Raw genomic sequence first — 17,470 nt, 5'->3', positions numbered from 1 at the left:
GTCAGTTTGAATCATTTTCTCCGAACTGCCTTTGCCTAAAACTGTAGCATGCCAAGCAGGTCTGTACTAGTTCCAAATCCTATACCACGGAGTGGTGGTTCAGAAATTACTCCTCCTGGCCTCAACACTCCACCTGGGTCTCGTTCCCGGCATGGGTAAGCTGTTGGTCAAGGTATTCACTGTCCCAAACTGTACCATTTGGGTAGCGCTCTTCACCTGGGAACAATATTTTTTATTAATACTACATAGATTTCTCATATTGCTGTATCCCTTTGGTAATTTTGCTGGGGATTTGGAACGAGTGGAGAATTCAGTGCTTGGGTTTCAAAGATCGCCGTATTGGTCGAGTGGTTGAGAAAATGTCTCTTATCTTTCCAATGTTTACCATGTGGGCTTCAGAAATGGACGCACCAGACACTTACTGACCCATGTTCCCAACAGCTCGTTCTTACCTTAAAAGGTACGCACCCCATTTTATTTAGGTTCCAGATGTGCACACGGGGGGGTACCTTGAAGGTCATCATTGTCATCCCCAGATGCTTATTTTCTATGGGACAGTTACAAGCTCTGTCCTCATCTTGGTTGTGTCTTGGTTCAGAATCTAAATGCTTGAGTGATGTCCATATAAAGTGATGGTTTGCTGGCGAGTGGAGGCCTCTGCCTCTCCAGTCTGTCCCGTCCCATTTCAGTGGGCGGATAATGTGATGTGATCCAAACAGAAGTCTGGACTGGATCTTTCAGAGTCAGTTAGGGTGGCTGAGAGAAGTGCAGGCCCCCTTCTCCCTCTCTCGGTGACAATGTGTGAGGCATGCAATTTCGAAAACCAGAGCTTTTGAGACCAGTCTCCTCCTTCTCTCACCACAGGTTCTAGAAGCCCAAGCACCATGTCATAGTAGCTCCTACGAGAGCCATTGACAATGTCAGAAGGAGACACAAAGAGGGTCTTTTTGCAATTAAAGGCATGGTGGTCATGACAGGAGCCTTTTCAAGAGTGGAGGTGGTAAGCAGCAGATATCACCATCATCATATTAATAGCTACTCTGGGCCCTACACAAACATGACCTCACTGAATTCCTGTACTCATCCTGTTGGCAGGTGTTACTATTCCATTTTATAAATGAAGAAATTGAGGAAGCAGTGCTTAGCCACATAGGTATCCAATACATAGTTACTGACTAAATAAATAAATAAATAAATAAACAAGTGAATGATGTGACTTGCCCAAGGTCATACAGCAATTAAGTCAAGAGGAGGGAAAATTCCAGGAAAGGGACATCTTCCCATGTGCTTTCCATATGTCTGAAGTGTTTCCTGAATTTCAGTGTGTGCTGTGAATCCCTCCCTCAAGCCTCAGCTCCTCTGGGCCAGTGCCTTTAAAAAGAAGTATGGTACCTTACGTGCAAAACTGTCAACATTGTTCATTAAGTCACTTACTCATGAGTCAGTAATTAAGTCAACAAATGTCAGGTCTGTGCTAAGGGGGGATAGACCCAGAGTTAAATAAGGTACAGTTCCTCTTATCAAAGAGCCCTAACTTCTTGGAAGGCAGTCACATATAGGCAACAAACACAGCAGGTGAACTCCTGGGATGGGTCAGTGACCAGCAGGTAACCAATCATCTGTTTTTTTCTGGGACTTTCCCAGTTTTAGCACTGAAAGTTCTGCATGCTGGAAAACCCCCTGGGCCTGGGCAGGTCTGCCTGGTACATGGATTTACCTGCCTGCCCCAGAGTGAGTTAAGAATTTGTCCAGGAAAGATGGACACAGATTTAAGAGAAAAATGAAAATCCAAGCAACAGACTCAGTACTTGCAGTTTACTAAGCATTTTCCTTTCCATCAGTTCATGTTCACTGCAGTCGTGGGCTCTCGGTTTTCACGGTATTCTGCTATCACCGAGGATCAGTGGAATTCATTGATGTGTTCAAGTTGTGGGTAAACACCAGGCGTGCTTCACTCATGGAGAAAGAGATGGCTAATGAAAATGATGGTGCAGGCGTGTAGGTTTGGGGCTGCAGGGTGGGAGCTCACAGCTCCAGGAGGGAAATCAAGGGAGCAGTCGCGCGGCCCTCCCACCAGCCAAAAGGGTCCACATGGTGTGATAAGGAGGCACGGGCTCTGCATTCGCCACCAGCACGTCCGGCTGAGGCCTTCCAGCTATGCTTCAACTTGAACGAGTCGTCAGTGTCTGAAGTTCGTGTTTTTCAGTTATGCAAGGGAGTTAATGATCCCTGCCTGGCATGACTTCTGCCAAGATTAAATGATATAAATCATGTGAAGTCGTCAGCACAAGGGCTTGCCTTTGACAGGAACTTGAAAGACGTTGGTTTCCTTTCAAATTTCTCAGGTTGTTTTTCTCTGTTGAAAGCAGCAGAAATCCAATTTTAAGCAACTAAAAAATGAAAGCAGACTTATTGACTCATGCAGCCCTGTGCTCTAGTGTTCCAGCATGGCCACGGGGTGGAGTGGGCCATTATGTCCCCAGGATTAGGGGACAGGTTCTGGTCCTGGGACAGGTTAGGTTAGGGTCCTCTCTCTCTGTCCCGTTCTGCCTCTGTCACCTCTCAATGTCTCAGCTGCTTTCCTCTGTGTGCTGACCCACCCTCATCCACTCTCTGGGGAGACTCACTCCCTGAAGCCCCTGCTGGCTCCAAGCATGTATTTTACAAAATAGCACAAACACACAGCACTCCTCTCTCCTGTTGTCCACAAATCCATTCTGGGGAAGGAATGGGTTAACGTGCTCGGGAACGGTCTCAGCCCTGGGCCTGTGCTGATTATGTCCAAGCAAACTCGGGTCTTACCTGGGGTGTGGGTCTACCCTTCTCATGCTGACCTAGGGTGAGCATATAGTTTATCCTTCGAACCGGAATCTTCCAGGGAGTGAGAGGGGAACATCAATAACTAAGCCAGGACAAGGGGCATAAATCAGACTGAGCCCAGCCACCTGGGAGGCATGGTGACCCTTCTAGTGCCAAAAGAAGGGGATCAGGAAAAAGGACAGAACGATGGCTGCCATGCCCAACTCACATGGTTTCTGTATTTAAAATGACCTCTACGGAGTTGTTTAGAAGATGGCATTCGGTCCCCAAATGCAAAGCATCTAGAACGTTTGTCCTACATCCTTCACTGACATAGTGATTTTTTCCAGCAAGCGTTTTCCAAATCTTTGGGTGATATAAGCTCTTATGATTCTTATGCCTGATGCTTGTACTCAACTGCTGTTCCCTCTTCTATAGCTCCCACAAATTCCAGCACCTTCCAGCGTGGGGGACAGCCCGAGGCCTAGGAACACAGCCCCAGGCCTCCTGCCATCAGCACATTCTCACTGAAAGGACTCCAGCTGCCTCCCTGTCAAGCAGCTGTAGTGACAAACCTGGAAATAAGTGTTCAGCACCTTTCCTGAGATGCAGAGATCCTCCTTCCCCCTGCAGTGACCACAGGAGTTAAGAGTACAGGCTTGGAACCCACATGGTCCGCTGTTTGAAACTCACAGGATGCTGCGTGTTAGTCACTCATCTCGTCTAGCTCTAGGCGCCTTGTCTGTGGAATGGGAAGCATCACTGGGAAACCTTTTTAAGAGTTTGGCAAAGGGGCACCTGGGTGGCTCAGTCGGTTGAGCGTCTGCCCTCGGCACAGGTCATGATCTCAGGCCCTGGGATCGAGTCCCCCACATCAGGCTCCCTGCTCAGCGGGGAGTCTGCTTCTCCCTCTCGCCCTGCCCCTTGTCCCTGATTGTGCTTCCCTCCCCCAATAAATAAAATCATTAAAAAATACAGTTTGGCGCACAATAAGCCCTCTGTGAACAGCAATTATTATTACGTCTGTTGCTGTTACTGCAGCATAACTCACAGCTGGACTTGAACTTTCCAGGGCAGCTCTTGCCACGCTGGCCGAGGACACTTCATCTGTCCTCTTCCCGAGTTATTCATGCTCTGAATCTTCAATGCTTTACCAAACAGCCCCTTCCAGTCTCATTTTCCGCCCTTGGCCTAGTTAAGCGGAATCATAATGGCTACCTCCCAGTGCATACCATTTTCTCTGTGGCCTTGTGACCAGAGAATTTTCCCAAATGCCTGCTGGAGACACCGGCTGTGAACTGGAGACGGATAACAAATGACTCTCCGACGGGAATTCCGAGATCTGTTTTGTGTGCGTCTGAAAATCATCTCTGCACGTTCGGAGCTCTCGAATGGGTCTTGCCTCATTAAATTAGTTTATTGCGTCACCTAAGCTACTTCTCTGAATCTTCTCTTTGTCCCCGCCTGTCTTGACTCCATTGCCAATTTTTCTTTCTCTTCCCTGGTTTAAAAGCAACAACAGCTAATCGCATTCTGTGCCGGGCCGTGGGCTAAGGGCTTCACATCTCCGTAACAACCCCTCCCTGAGGGGGCTTCTTTCATCACATCATTTTGCTGTGGGGAAACTGAGCACAGGGAGGAAATGTATCACATCTGGGCAGGAAGGTTCAGGGATCTGGTGGGATTTAACTGTAGGCAGCTGTCCCCAGAGCCAGCCCTCGGAGCTCGACTGTCCTTCCTCCAACACAGGGTGGCACGTATGTGAATGACAGAGGACTGGGGTTAATGCCTCGTTCCTGAATATACACTACAAAACACTGTTCTTTCAGTTCACGTTCTTGCACTCCAGGCTCTGTGTCCCTCCTCGACCATGCTAGGATGACGAAGGGAAACCCTCCACCCCAAGTGGTTCAAGGACCAATAAAAAAATACGGACATAGGAAGAGAGGAAAATTCTCCATATACAAAAGGATGATATCAAAGAGGTAAATGCCCCAGAAGAAAGCAGGACGGGTGCGAAGTATGAAAGCTTTACCTTGTCCTGTCGAGAAGAACATATTCCAATTAATCAAATACTTGTAATTAATAGGTACCAAGGACTCAGGGCAAGGTACTTTTGCAAGTGCTTTGTAACATTTGAAGTTCTTTGATTCGGAAGACACGACACGTTCTCACAAAGAACCAAGGCCAACATCACAATCATAGATGCCTCGCCCTGAAGAACGAGCACGGCCATTAGAGCGAGGTTTCCTCGGGCCTGTTACCTTCCAGCTATGGGTTGGTGGACACGCTATTTAGCTTCTTTAAGCCTCAGATTGCTTGTCAATAAAATGGGCACAATCATTCAGCTGTTAAAAGACATCTAAGTTGTTTCCAGTTCTTAGTTACCAGGAATAAAGCTGCTATGAACGTCTGTGCCCAGGTTTTCCCGTGAACGTAAATTTCTACTTCTCGAGGATACATGTCCCCGAGTACAGTTGCTGGGTTGCATAGTAACTGCATCTTCCGTTTTCCAGAACATTTTCTGGAGTGGCAGTACTGTTTCACATTTCATTTTCCAATCAACAACAGAGGATTTCTTTGCATCCCCTCCAGCCTTTGGTACGACCATTATTTTTTATTTTAGCCATTCTGATAGGCATACCGTGAATCTCATTGTGGTTTTATTTTGCCTTTCCCTCCTGGCTAATGAAGCTGAATGCATACCATCCACTACTAGTCGGCAATAAAGAAGAATGAATTATTGGTGAATAGTTTATCACAAAGCAATGGTTTGGATGAATCTTTAGACAATTATGCTCGTTGAAAAAAAAAAAAACGGTCTCCAACATTTACATAATATATGACTATACTTGTATAACGGTGACGGTTAACTTTGTGTGTCCATTTGACCGGGCCATGGGGTGCCCTGACATTCGGTCAAGCATTATTCTGGATATTTCTGTGAGTGTTTCCGAATGAGATAGACATTACAATTGGTAGCCTGAATAAAGCAGATTACCCTCCCTAATGTGAGCGGGCTTCATCCAGCCAGCGGAGGGCCTTCCAACTGCATACGAATCTGTAATTATCACAAAACAAAAGGTTTAATTTAAAAATGGGAGCAATCGCCCTTAATCACAGCTGAGCTAACGAGTCAATGCAATGGTGTGCATAGAAGCATCTGGCGAAGGCTCTCACACACATAAGTCTTCAGTACGTGGTAGGTGTTGCTTCTTTCAGAACAGAGAGTTCTAATTAGTGCAACGTCATGTAGTAACACACACTGGGATGGGAACAAAAGTCTGACCACAGCTGAAATAGGCGGCAAGTAGCTAGACAGATAGTTACAAGAAAGAGCAGAGTGCTTGTTAAAGAGACAATTGTATTATTTAATTTCAAATATATATAGAGAGGGACAATACGTCCACCCCAAGGGACCAACCAGACAATGGGCTGTTGGCGCAGCTCCTCATAGACACCAGGTTCTGTTTCAAATCTTCGTAAATGTTTAGCTGTGTCTGAATTACTACGGAGTGATTTTAAATTCATACATAGGCCTGGGGAATTTTGATGGGCGCCCTTCAGCCACCTAGTTACTTAAAGTCATAGCTGAAACCAGACTCCAATAAGAGGCGTGTGTGCCGTTGATTGTTACGGCAGAAAGTCGGACAGAGTTCTCCTTGTTGGTAGTGGCCTTGGTATGTATGCCCTCACACAGTGGGGCCCACTCAGCCTCCTGTTTCTCCTCCCTCACCCCTTCTTCTCCGTCTCGGGCCATTTGGCTTCATTAATAGGGTTCCTGATTGCAACAAGGAGGCCAGGAAGGATCTTTTTCATTTCCTAGGTTTTATACGAGGCATATTGTTCCAACAGAATCTGCCAGTGCCCCTGGCTAATTCTTATGAAGTAAACGAGGCAAGCTTTCCAGTCCAATCTGTCTTTCACACAAGAATGGGAATTCAGGAAGCAAACCCAGAGGACAGAGGCACCTGGAGAATATCCCGTTGCAGAAGTGACCAGAGGCCTTGCCTGCCACAGTTCTCCCCTGCCCCCGCCAGCCTCGTTGTCCCTGACCCCCTGGAGCTCAGCTTCCAGGGCCGGCTCCAGAGGCCTGCCCACTGTGCAGTGGCTCGCAGAAGCCCCCCCGCCTGGTCTAATGCTCTGCTCTCATCGGGGTTCATTCCTGGGCAGCGGGAGGATGTGCAGTGCGCTCGTCTGCACCTCCCTGCCTCCCCCTTCACAGAAAGCATTTGGGAAGATTGCCACCTGCCTCCCAGAACCTACTTACCTTGTACTTGCTTCGGGCCTCAAGGAACTCCCAGGCATCACAGAGGCTGAAGACAGGAAGTGAGGTGCTAAAAGCCAGAAAGGCCACGCTTTCCTTTCCGACCAGAAGCTTGCTTTGAATGCAGAAAGAAGGCCATCGTGGTCTAAAAACCGAGAACCGCCAAGGAAACTTAGCACATAGCCTTTTCACGCGTGGTACTTCCCCCCATCAGCCAAACACTGGGAGTGAAAGGGAAAGGTGGGGAAACCCAAAGCTCCTTTCCCTCTCAGTCCTTCCTTACTCATGATTAAGCCCAAGACAGAGTGCTGGAGGGATGTGTGCATCTCAAGAAGGGAAATACAAACAGCAGAATTAGTTTTGTGCAGCATTTCTATCATTCTGGGAAGAATATTATACATGGTCACCTATGAGCCCCAAAATAGAAATTGTATGATTTTGGTCATTCCGTATATGAGTTCAATGTTCTTAAGTTAGGGCACCTGGGTGATGCAGTCGGTTAAGCATCTGACTCTTGGTCGTGGCTCAGGTCATAATCTCGGTTGTGAGACTGAGCCTGGCCTCAGGCTCCACGTTAACGTGGAGTCCGCTTAAGCCTCTCTCTCCTCCTCCCTCTGTCCCCCCCCCAACATGTGCTCTCAATCTCTCTCTCTCTCTAAAAATAAATACATAAGTCTTTAAAATAAATGTTCTTGGGTTTGCATTTAAATTGGCAGCATTGCACAATATAAAAATGAACGTTATCATTCATGCCGATCATTTAGAATTTTAATTTTTCTTTATTTAGACTGGGAAATAAAAACCCCCATGACAAGTCAAAGAAAGACTGTCGATAAAGGAAAAAGGCTTCATATTTGATATCTCTAATGGCACTGATTTTTGAATAAGGGCCCCGCCTTCTCCCTTTGCATCGGGGACCACAAATTATGTAGCTGGTCCTGGATGACTTGTTGAAACCTTCGCCTCCTGGAGAACCATGGTGGATACTAAGCACTCTTTAGGCTTTGGGTGCTGGGTCCCGTGAAGGGACCGTAGCTGGAAAGGTTTTCTACCCAGCATTGCTATTAGGCCACACAGAACACTCAGAGACATTAACTTTCCCAGAGCAAAAAGCATTCTTCCTAAGCTCGTGAGTACGTATAAACTGAGAGCAAAGATGTTTAGTTAGTGGGGTGCATACGCGTCAGCGCACCCACGTGAGTCAAGAGACTGGTAGGATGCTAATTTACAACGAGAAACTGCGTGACAGGGCAACTAGAGCTTGCAACTTTATTCCCCTCCCGCCTCTAGTCATCACCCTGCACCAGGAGCCAAGTCGAACGTGTGAAGGGGCTGTGGTGTAAAACCGTCCTCAGTTATAAACCACCATCTCGACTCCAGCCTGTTGAAGCAGAACAGAGTTTATTACAGAACACAGGTGGTTTGCAAGAATACTGCAGAGCTTGTCCAGCTCATCACCAAACCTGTCTCGCCCTTTTCTTGAACACACATCTAGGCTACATCTAAGACTCCCATGTAGTTAGCAGTGGTCAAGTGACTGAGTTCTAGCCATGGGATATGAGCAGTCGTGACAAGCACTCCTAGCATAAAAGCCAGTCACATGGGCACCTGGGTGGCTCAATCGGTTAAGCATCTGCCTTCAGCTCAGGTCATGATCTCAGGGTTCTGAGATCAAGCCCCGTGTCGGGCTCCCTGCACAGCAGGGAGTCTGCTTGTCCCTCTCCCCCTACCCCTCTTCCCTTCTCGTGTGCTCTCTCTCTCTCTCAAATAGATAAATAAAATTAAAAAAAAAAAAAGCCAGCACGTGAAAACCTCCACACTCTTCACCTTAATCCGTTTGATGCAGACAGCTGCACTCAACTTAGAGACCACATGCTGAGGATGGGAGGAGCCCAGGTTCCTAAAGAACTGCTTGGAAGGAGTGGTGATGAAGTGTCAATGACTTAATTCACACAGAAGTCTTTTTTTTTTTTATGATTTTATTTATTTGACAGAAAAAGAGCACAAGCAGGGGGTGAAGCAGGCAGAGGGAGATGTGGGGCTTGATCCCAGGACCCCAGGATTCCGACCCTAGCCTAAGGCAGACGCCTCACCGACTGAGCCACCCAGGCGTCCCTACGTAGAAGTCTTAGAACAGAGCCCAGCACGAGAGTGATGGCCCCACGATGATGACGGCACGGAGCAAACCTGTGTTGCTACTTTATTTTAAAATGTATTTTTGCTCGTACTAATCATGCTTTATGAAAGCTTCCATGCCTCCCCCACCCAACGTGATTCAGAAAGCTTTCTGCATCATGGAATGTGGTTTTCATTCTCTGGTGGGTTCCTGTCGCTTCCCCAGAACACATGCCTGATTTTAGGAAAAAGACCAATGGCAAACTTGAATTAGAGATGCTGCTTCTCAAGTTACAGGAGATGGGGGAGAAATAAATCTACCCCCTCGAGTGGAGCTATGGAGGAGCAGATGCCTCTGAGCCCACACCGTCAAGCTGTTACAGTGTGGACAGAACATAAGGAGGTCAAAGAAAGAAAGAAAATGTGGGCAGGTGCTCAGAGCGAATGCATAAGAATGGCACCAAAGGGCACCACCCAAGCGAAAGCTCCCGTGTTGAGTTCAAGGTTTTGCCCTTGGTCTGTGCCTATGGCTGTGCTGATCTCAAGGCACAAGCTGGTACCCAGGTCCTTCTGGTGCTAAGAAAGCGAGCAAAGCCAAGTGCCCCGTGCATGGGACTCGGAGCTCTGCAAACCTGGGCTCAAGTTCCGGCTCCGTCGCCTTGCAGAAGGGGGTCATCCGGACGCTTCTTCCCCCCATGGAGCCTCTGTTCCCTTCAGCTGTAAGATTGGAATCATAGCATCTATCTCTCCAGGCTGTGTTGAGCATTAAGGAACACAATAGGAATGAAAGCCCTAGCACAATACGTGGCATGTACTAAGTTCTCGAAGAATGTTAAGCAAATTGGAATTTGTATTTTATATTCTTGGAGGAAAGGAATTCTATTGAAAGGAAAATTGCTCTTCGTAAGTTTTGCCTATGGCAATAATGGTGTGTGTTGGGGGTGGATGGCCGGGGGGGGGGAAGGAATAGACAAAAAGCCCCAAATAGTTTCATCTCCAGCTTTTGAATCCTCAAAGTGAACTCTGATTTGGCTCCTTTCAGCCCTCTGAGGACTGAACGCCTTTGCGTATAGATCCAGCCAGGGACGCCCGGCCTCTTCCTTTATGGGCTCTGATTGATCATTCACAGCAGCTCAGACATCTGCTCGGCGAGCTCTTTGGGGGCATGACAGAAAGGCATCGCCTCTGAATCGGGCAGATTTCCCAGCCACTCAGCTCTCCATGGGAAACGACTGCAAGGTGGCCAAGTGGGACAGCAGGGGACTGGCTGCCCATCCCCTGCTGGGCTGGGACCCTAGTAGGGACAGGAGCACTTGGCACTGTCCAAGGATCTCCGGCTCAGGCCCCGGCTCCCTTCCAGAACTCACTCCCTGCCTGAGGACTGCAGCCTGTCGTAGAACCCTATAGCCCCCTTGCTAACAAAGTGATGTTAGGGCTGAATGGTGTCCCTCCCAAATTCATATGACGTCCCAACCCCAGTACCTCAGAATGTTAAGCAAATTGGACTTATGGAGAATGGGACTGTGTTTGGAGATAGAGTCCTTAAAGAGGTAACTAAGTTAAAATGAGGTCCCTAGGGTGGGCTGTCATCCAAGCTGAACCGTGTCCTTGTAAGAGGACATTAGAACACAGACATGCAGGGAAGACCGTGAAAACACAAGGAGGGGGTGGTTATCTGTAAACCGAAGTAGACTCCAGAAGGAATCAACCCTGCCGACACCTTGATCTTGGACTTCAGACTCCAGAGTTGTGAGAAAATAAATTCCCGTTGTTTAAGCTCCCGGTCGGTAGCAGGCCCTTTGCTACGGCAGCCCTTGTAGGTCCCAAACACAACGTGGACAAAGCTCCAACCCCCTTCTCCAAGACATGAAACAGCTCATGTGTGAAACACACGTGTGAGAGTCTCGCAAGAGTCGTTTCATGAACAGCTACCCTTTGCTCTTGCTGAATGCCTCCTGCCACGGTACTGCCTTCGCCATGCTATTTACTCCTCTCGTGTAGAGAGAGGTGACTCGGTACCATTTCTATTGTACCGATGAGGAAACTGAGGCTCGAAAGGGAACTAGGTTTGCCCACAGTTTCACAACAAAGAAAAGGCAGAGCTAGGTTTTGAACTGAGGTCTGCCTGGCACCAATCCCTTCAAATGCCCCCGATATTCCAGTGTTGGGCATAACTACATGTCAGTGGGAGGCTCCCCACCCCATCCCACCCCACCTGATATAATCTCAAGGTCACTGGTTAAAGCTCCCTATTCTCCTCGTTGACCCCCCTTCACCCCAACACCCCCGTCCCTCCCCTCTAGTCCCATTGTCCTACCTCCGAACACACCATCCCTCACTTGAAATACCCATGTTCTGCAAAACAGCCCTTTAGGGCTGGTCTGCCTGCTTGCCTTGCCGGCCCAACCTGCCTTCCACTCTGCTCTGGAAAACAGGGAAAAGCTACGAGAACATGAGCTTGGGGAGACGCAGGACTCTTCCTATTTGATTTCCCTGTGTCCCCAACAGTAAGAATTGTGCCTGGCAGAGCAGATGCTCAGTAAATATTCCATGTGAATTAATAAATTATCAAATTAACGCAACCAAATAAGGCCGTTTCTGTATTATGCTTAATTAGCCGGCAATTTAGGCACCTGACGTCCATGCAGGGTGAACCATGAAACCCTTCTTAGATTTATAAATGCAACTGAAACGAATAATCTTCTCAATAAATGCCTGATTTGAATCGACCTCCCAGACCCTAAGACGGAATTACTACATTCGCAATGGTGAGTGGTGAACAGGAAACCAGGTTAAGATTTCAACCACGGGACCGTGGGCTGATTTTCATGCTAAGTGACCCCAAATGTCATGTCCAAGGAAGTGGAGAGTGTGCAGTGTTTCCAGATCGTGGAATGATAAACATCTCAGCGATAGCGAGCATTTACACAATCGTTCATACATACCAGGTAATGCACAAAAACTCTGTGTATATAAAAAAAGAACACATACCAGCACATTGAATCCTGAAGGGTTAAAAGGTAGCTATTACGTCTCCATTTTACAAAGCAGAAAAGGAGGCTCGGGGGAGAGACATGAGTGGCTCAAGCGTCAGTAAGGGCCAAGCTGGGGTTCCACTCCACGCCAGAGTGACTCAGGCCCTGGCCGTGCCACCTTCCCCTGCTCCCACCACGCAATGCACATCTTGCATCGGCCTTGACGCCTTGGGCCGGCCAGGGCTGTGGCTGACGCCTCAGTTCCCTACCCTTTCAAGAGGAGGCTGCTGAAATCACTCTGGGGGTAAAAGCAAAACCTCCCAGTAGGCAAGGGATTTTCCTCTCTTGAAGGAGAGACAAGCAATCGTGAGCAATGTAGCCTTTTTAAAAAGAGTGTAAATGGAGAGCTGGGGTGAGCACTTCGGAAGCTGTTACGGCCAGGGTTTTTTCAGATGGTTGAAAGGCTGTTCGTCTAGGGCGATTTGGATTCGGTTTGCTGTCAGCCTGGAGCTGTCAGATAGACTTGCGGGGCCGCGTGCATCCCAGGATTGCCTCCCATGGCATCCCGTGTCACATATCGCTTTGCGACTATCTCCTTCCTCTGCTTCCCCTGCTGAATCATGAGCTCTTCCAAGGTAAGACACAGTCCTAACTCAGTCCAACACCAACATGATGGAGCACGGAGGTTGAGAGCCTGCACTCCGGTGCGAGATGACCACAGTTTGAGTCCAGCTTCTCTGTTTCCAAGCTGTGTGATCTCAGGCATGTTACTTAACTTCTCTGTGCCTTTATTCCTTCCTCTGTAAAGAGGGATGTGATAGTAACTCCCTACACAGTGTTTTCCGGAGAATTGAGTGGGTTAATGTGAAAAGCTTTAGAGGAATGTCTGGCAAAGAGGAAAACACTCCGTAATCGTTAGCTATAATTCATCCCTGTTGCTGATAGCGCCTAAGGCCCTGGGCTCAAGCCCCATGGGAAGCTCTAGCTGTATCTTGACCTCTTCAGTCCCTGAGCCAACACGTCACCGTCTTTCCTTAAGCCAGATTGAGTTTGTACTGCCGTTTACTCGGTCAGATGGTCTGAAGCAGACGCTGGGTGAAGTGGATGGCAGTACATACGGTGTTCTGGGCTCTTCTTGGACTAGGACTGTAGAGCCGAGCCCATCTGTGGCTTGTGTTTTCAGGAGCCAGAGGAGGACTGCTGTATCTGGGGTGGACAGCAGGGAGATGGTCTGGGGCGGACGTCACGGGGTCTTTGCCCTTCATGCCACTCCCCCACCTCACCAGAAGCCCGTCTCCCTCCCACCGTCCCTGCAGGAGGAAAACAGCAAACGCCCAGCCCCGCATGTCCTCAGACACCCCCGCTCCTCTCCTTGAGCCCCGGGGTGTCGGCCAGTAGATAGACTCTCAGCAAAATACGCAGTGAACCCGAGGTCTACTTCTGCCATGTGCACTGTGTCATCTTAGCGTGATTTCTCCAGCTTACAAACCACCTTGAACCTCAGACTTTTGGTCTCTGCTGAATCCATCACTCTCCGCAGTTAGTTTTGGGGTTTTGGTAGCCACCAGACAGCAGGGAGGGCTCGCTATGGATCGCTTGAGATGTTTGGACGTGTCCTTGCCTCTAGCTAGTAACGGACGAGCTCCGGGGAGAACTGCCCAAAGTTGCACTGGTGGGCAACTCTGATCAGAACTAAGCCTAAAGGCTTGTTTTCAGGAAGCAGTGGGACGGGCGGCTGGGGAGCTCGCTTTCCCCCGCGGCTGCTGCACTGGAGGAGAGAAGCTGCCGGAGACAACGTGGACTTTCTTAGAAAAGACACCCAGAGGAGGATCCCTACAATCATCTCCCCCAGCTTTCAGGCCAGAGCTCTGTAGAAGTGGGCAATGCCCTGGCCCAGTCTGGATTCCCTGGGAGCAGCCCCAAGCAAGTCTCCCAAAGAGCCCAGGCAGCCCCCCACGTATCCAAAGCAGCTCGGAAGATTTGAGTTCTTGACAGCTTTTTCCCCCTCACAAGGTAATAAGGTAGGTCACATTTCAGATTTAACCCACTTGACATTTTAATGTTCTTCTAATGTGCTTTTTGATGTGTGCAGACGAGGTGCGGTGAGGCACAGGCTGCTATTTATACAGCCCCAGCAAGCGGTTCCAGCCGTCACCAGCTCCTCCATTCACTCGGGTGCCTTTAAGATTGTCAGAACTTCAAGTTTTCAACTTCCCGATAGTTTCTTCTTCCCAAAGTTTTAAAGAAGAGCAAGAGAAGGGGCGCTGGGTGGCTCAGTTGGTTAAGCATCTGCCTTGGGCTCAAGTCATGATCTCAGGGTCCTGGGATCGAGCCCCACGTCAGGTTTCCCTGCTCAGTGGGGAATCTGCTTCTCCCTCTCTCTCTGTCCCTCTGCCTTCTTGTGCACTCTCTCTCTCAAATAAACAAATAAAATCTTTAAAAAAAAAAAAAGAAGAGAAAGAGAATGATGACTTCCTGATTTCTTCTTTGTGGCAAGAGGACAGTGTAGTTTTAATATGACTAAAACTCCTGGATTTGGAGAGGGAAGGCCTGGTGCTTAATATCTACCCCTTAGAGTCAGATGGGGAGTAAGTGAAATTATGGGTGCAATGTGCTAACATAGAGGCTGACCCAGGGGTCAAACTCAGAAGTGATAGTTATGACCTTTATTTGCCAACATCATTGTCACTGTCATCATCACCTTTATCAGAGCTGTCAGCCCCATCGCCAGCACCGTCATTATCAGCATTGTCATTATCAACATCACCCCCACCATCAGCTTCAATATCACCACCACCACCATCATTTTACCATAATTATCATTGTCATTTTCCTGACTCGTACTTACTACTTTCACTATGGTCTTGGGCAAGTCACTTCTCTCTGTGGATCTCATTTTTCTGTCTGTAAAACTGGATAACAGTTTCTATCTCTTGGGGCCATTGGGAGGAGAAAGTGGAGCCGCGTGAGTCCCCAGGAAGATTTGGGTCCCCTCAGTGTCCTCAGTTATGCCTCAGCTTGCACTTGTAAAACAAAGCCCATGACTAGTCTGCTTCTTCGCCTACTCTTATCTCTCGTCTTTGCATCTATCAGTTCCCTCCAAGCCACAGCAGCTGAGACTCTCTGTTCTCCAGAGTCCTGTGCTCAGCTGGTGAGAACACTGGTTGAGACTCAAGGAGCTTGTCAAATGGGAATCCAGCTCCCATCACAAGCTCACTATCAGCCTTGAGCAATTTTCCTCAGTTACAAAGTAAGACAACTGCACTGGACAGTAGTTCTCAAAGTGGTTCAGAGACCATCACTAGGAGAAACTCCTGGGATACTTGTTAGGAATGCATCCTAAAGTCCCACCTTCCACTCACTAAATCATTCTAATGGGGCTCTGGGACCTGCATTTTAGCAAGCTTTCCAGGGGTGCCTCATGTGCACTAGGGTCTGATAGAATAATCTCTCAGGGCTTCCTTTCAGCTCTGATGGTCTCTGGGAGGAGGGTCACTGGCTGGCCAGGGAATACATTTCTCAATGTCATTGCTGTACCCCCAAAGGGTGTCCTTGGGGCTAGAGCAAGTTGCAAAAGAATAGCCTATGGAGTCCACATGTTTCTTGGAGACCCCAATCTCAGTCCCCTTCCAGACAGCAGCACTTGAAGAACATTCTAGATTTCTCCCCTCTCTGCCAAACCTTAGGGCACTCATCTTCCTAGCTTGGGTGGAGGCCTTGAGCTACAGTCAGTGGAGATCACCCAGGACCAGGGAGAATGTCAGATTTTAACACCCAGAACACCCAGTCAGAGTGGACATCGGCTTTGAACAACAAATCGCCTCACACCGTGCTAGTCGGCTGGATGTCATCCTCGCCTGGAGACCGAGTACATGTTTGCAGAAGGGACTCTGAGCAGAGGCAGAGAAACTCACTCCAGGGCGAGCTGCTCTGCTACCTTCCATCCTTCCCCACCGCCACCAAGTATCTGACTTGGGACAAAAATCCAAAACCTCGCAGAGGTGGTAGTGAAGAGCTGAAATGGGGCACTTGTTTCTCAGATATTCATGGCAAAGAAATCCGTGTTTTGAAACTTAATTTGTACTTTAAATTAACCAGTGAACACAGTGTTAAAGATAGTTGTAAGTTTATTTCTGCTTCCTAGAATTTTTCCTTGGTAAATCTGTCATGATGATAGATGATAGATAGATAGATAGATAGATAGATAGATAGATGATAGATATTCAGATATTTTAATGTTTTTCCTATTCATTAAGCATTTGCTACATACTAGGCTTTCCTTTGATGTACATGATTCCATTTAATCCTTTGATAACCATACAAGTTAGGTATTGTTGTTGTTGTTTTTGTTATTTTTTAAAAGACTCTATGTATTTATTTGAGAGAGAGAGAGAGAGAGAGAGAGAGAGAGAACGGGGGGGAGGTCAGAGGGAGAAGCAGACTTTCCACTGAGCAGAGAGCCTGATGCAGGACTCGATCCCAGGACTTCAGGATCATGACGCGAACTGAAGGCAGTCACTCAACCAACTGAGCCCCCAGGTGCCCCTGTTATTGTATTTTAGAGAAGGAGATACTGAGGCTCCACAAGGTAAACCATCGGCCCGAAGACACGCAGGTTCCACAAGTCAAGCTGAGTCCTCCTTGTCCAGACCTCTAGGCTATGCTATCAGCTGTGTTTAGGTGACCCTCTGGACGGGGAGCTGAGCACATCAGATTACAAGGGCAGAAAACAGAAAGGAGGGAAGATGAAGGCAGCAAACTTGCATCCTAGGGAGCAGGGACCTGCAGAGAAGTGATTCTAGGTAAGGCTTTGCCATCATTAAGTGAGCCAAGACTCATGTTCACCCCCGTCTCTGCTCAAGGCTCTGAATATGACAACTTGGTCAGGTGCCCAGTTTCTGAGTCAGACCAGGTTTGAATCCTGGTGGTGTCACTTATTCACTGTGTAACCTTCACCAGCTTCCTTAACCACGCCAAGCCTCACCTCCCACCTCTTTAAACCAGGATAATAGTTTTTGTCCATCTGCTTGAGCTGTCGGCTTTAATGGGATAATGGACGTAAAGGGCTTAGCAGAGATGCTGGTCTGCAGTAAGTGCTTGTAAGTGAGGACTATCGATATTCTGAAAGGAAAAAATAAAGTAAAATGAATCCCATTTTAAATTTAAATTTGTCAGCAGCCAAATTACCTGAGAATAGATCATTTTAACGAGTAAATACATATTATCAGAGAAAATTTCCTTCAAAAGATGCAGACATTTAAAAGAACTTTAAAGGGAAAGTTTTTCTAAATGGGCTTTAACTTTGTGCGTGTTT

The sequence above is a fragment of the Ailuropoda melanoleuca genome, chromosome 3 (genome assembly GCF_002007445.2).
Source record: "Ailuropoda melanoleuca isolate Jingjing chromosome 3, ASM200744v2, whole genome shotgun sequence".
Taxonomy (NCBI): domain Eukaryota; kingdom Metazoa; phylum Chordata; class Mammalia; order Carnivora; family Ursidae; genus Ailuropoda; species Ailuropoda melanoleuca.
Note: the sequence above shows the minus strand (reverse complement) of the source record.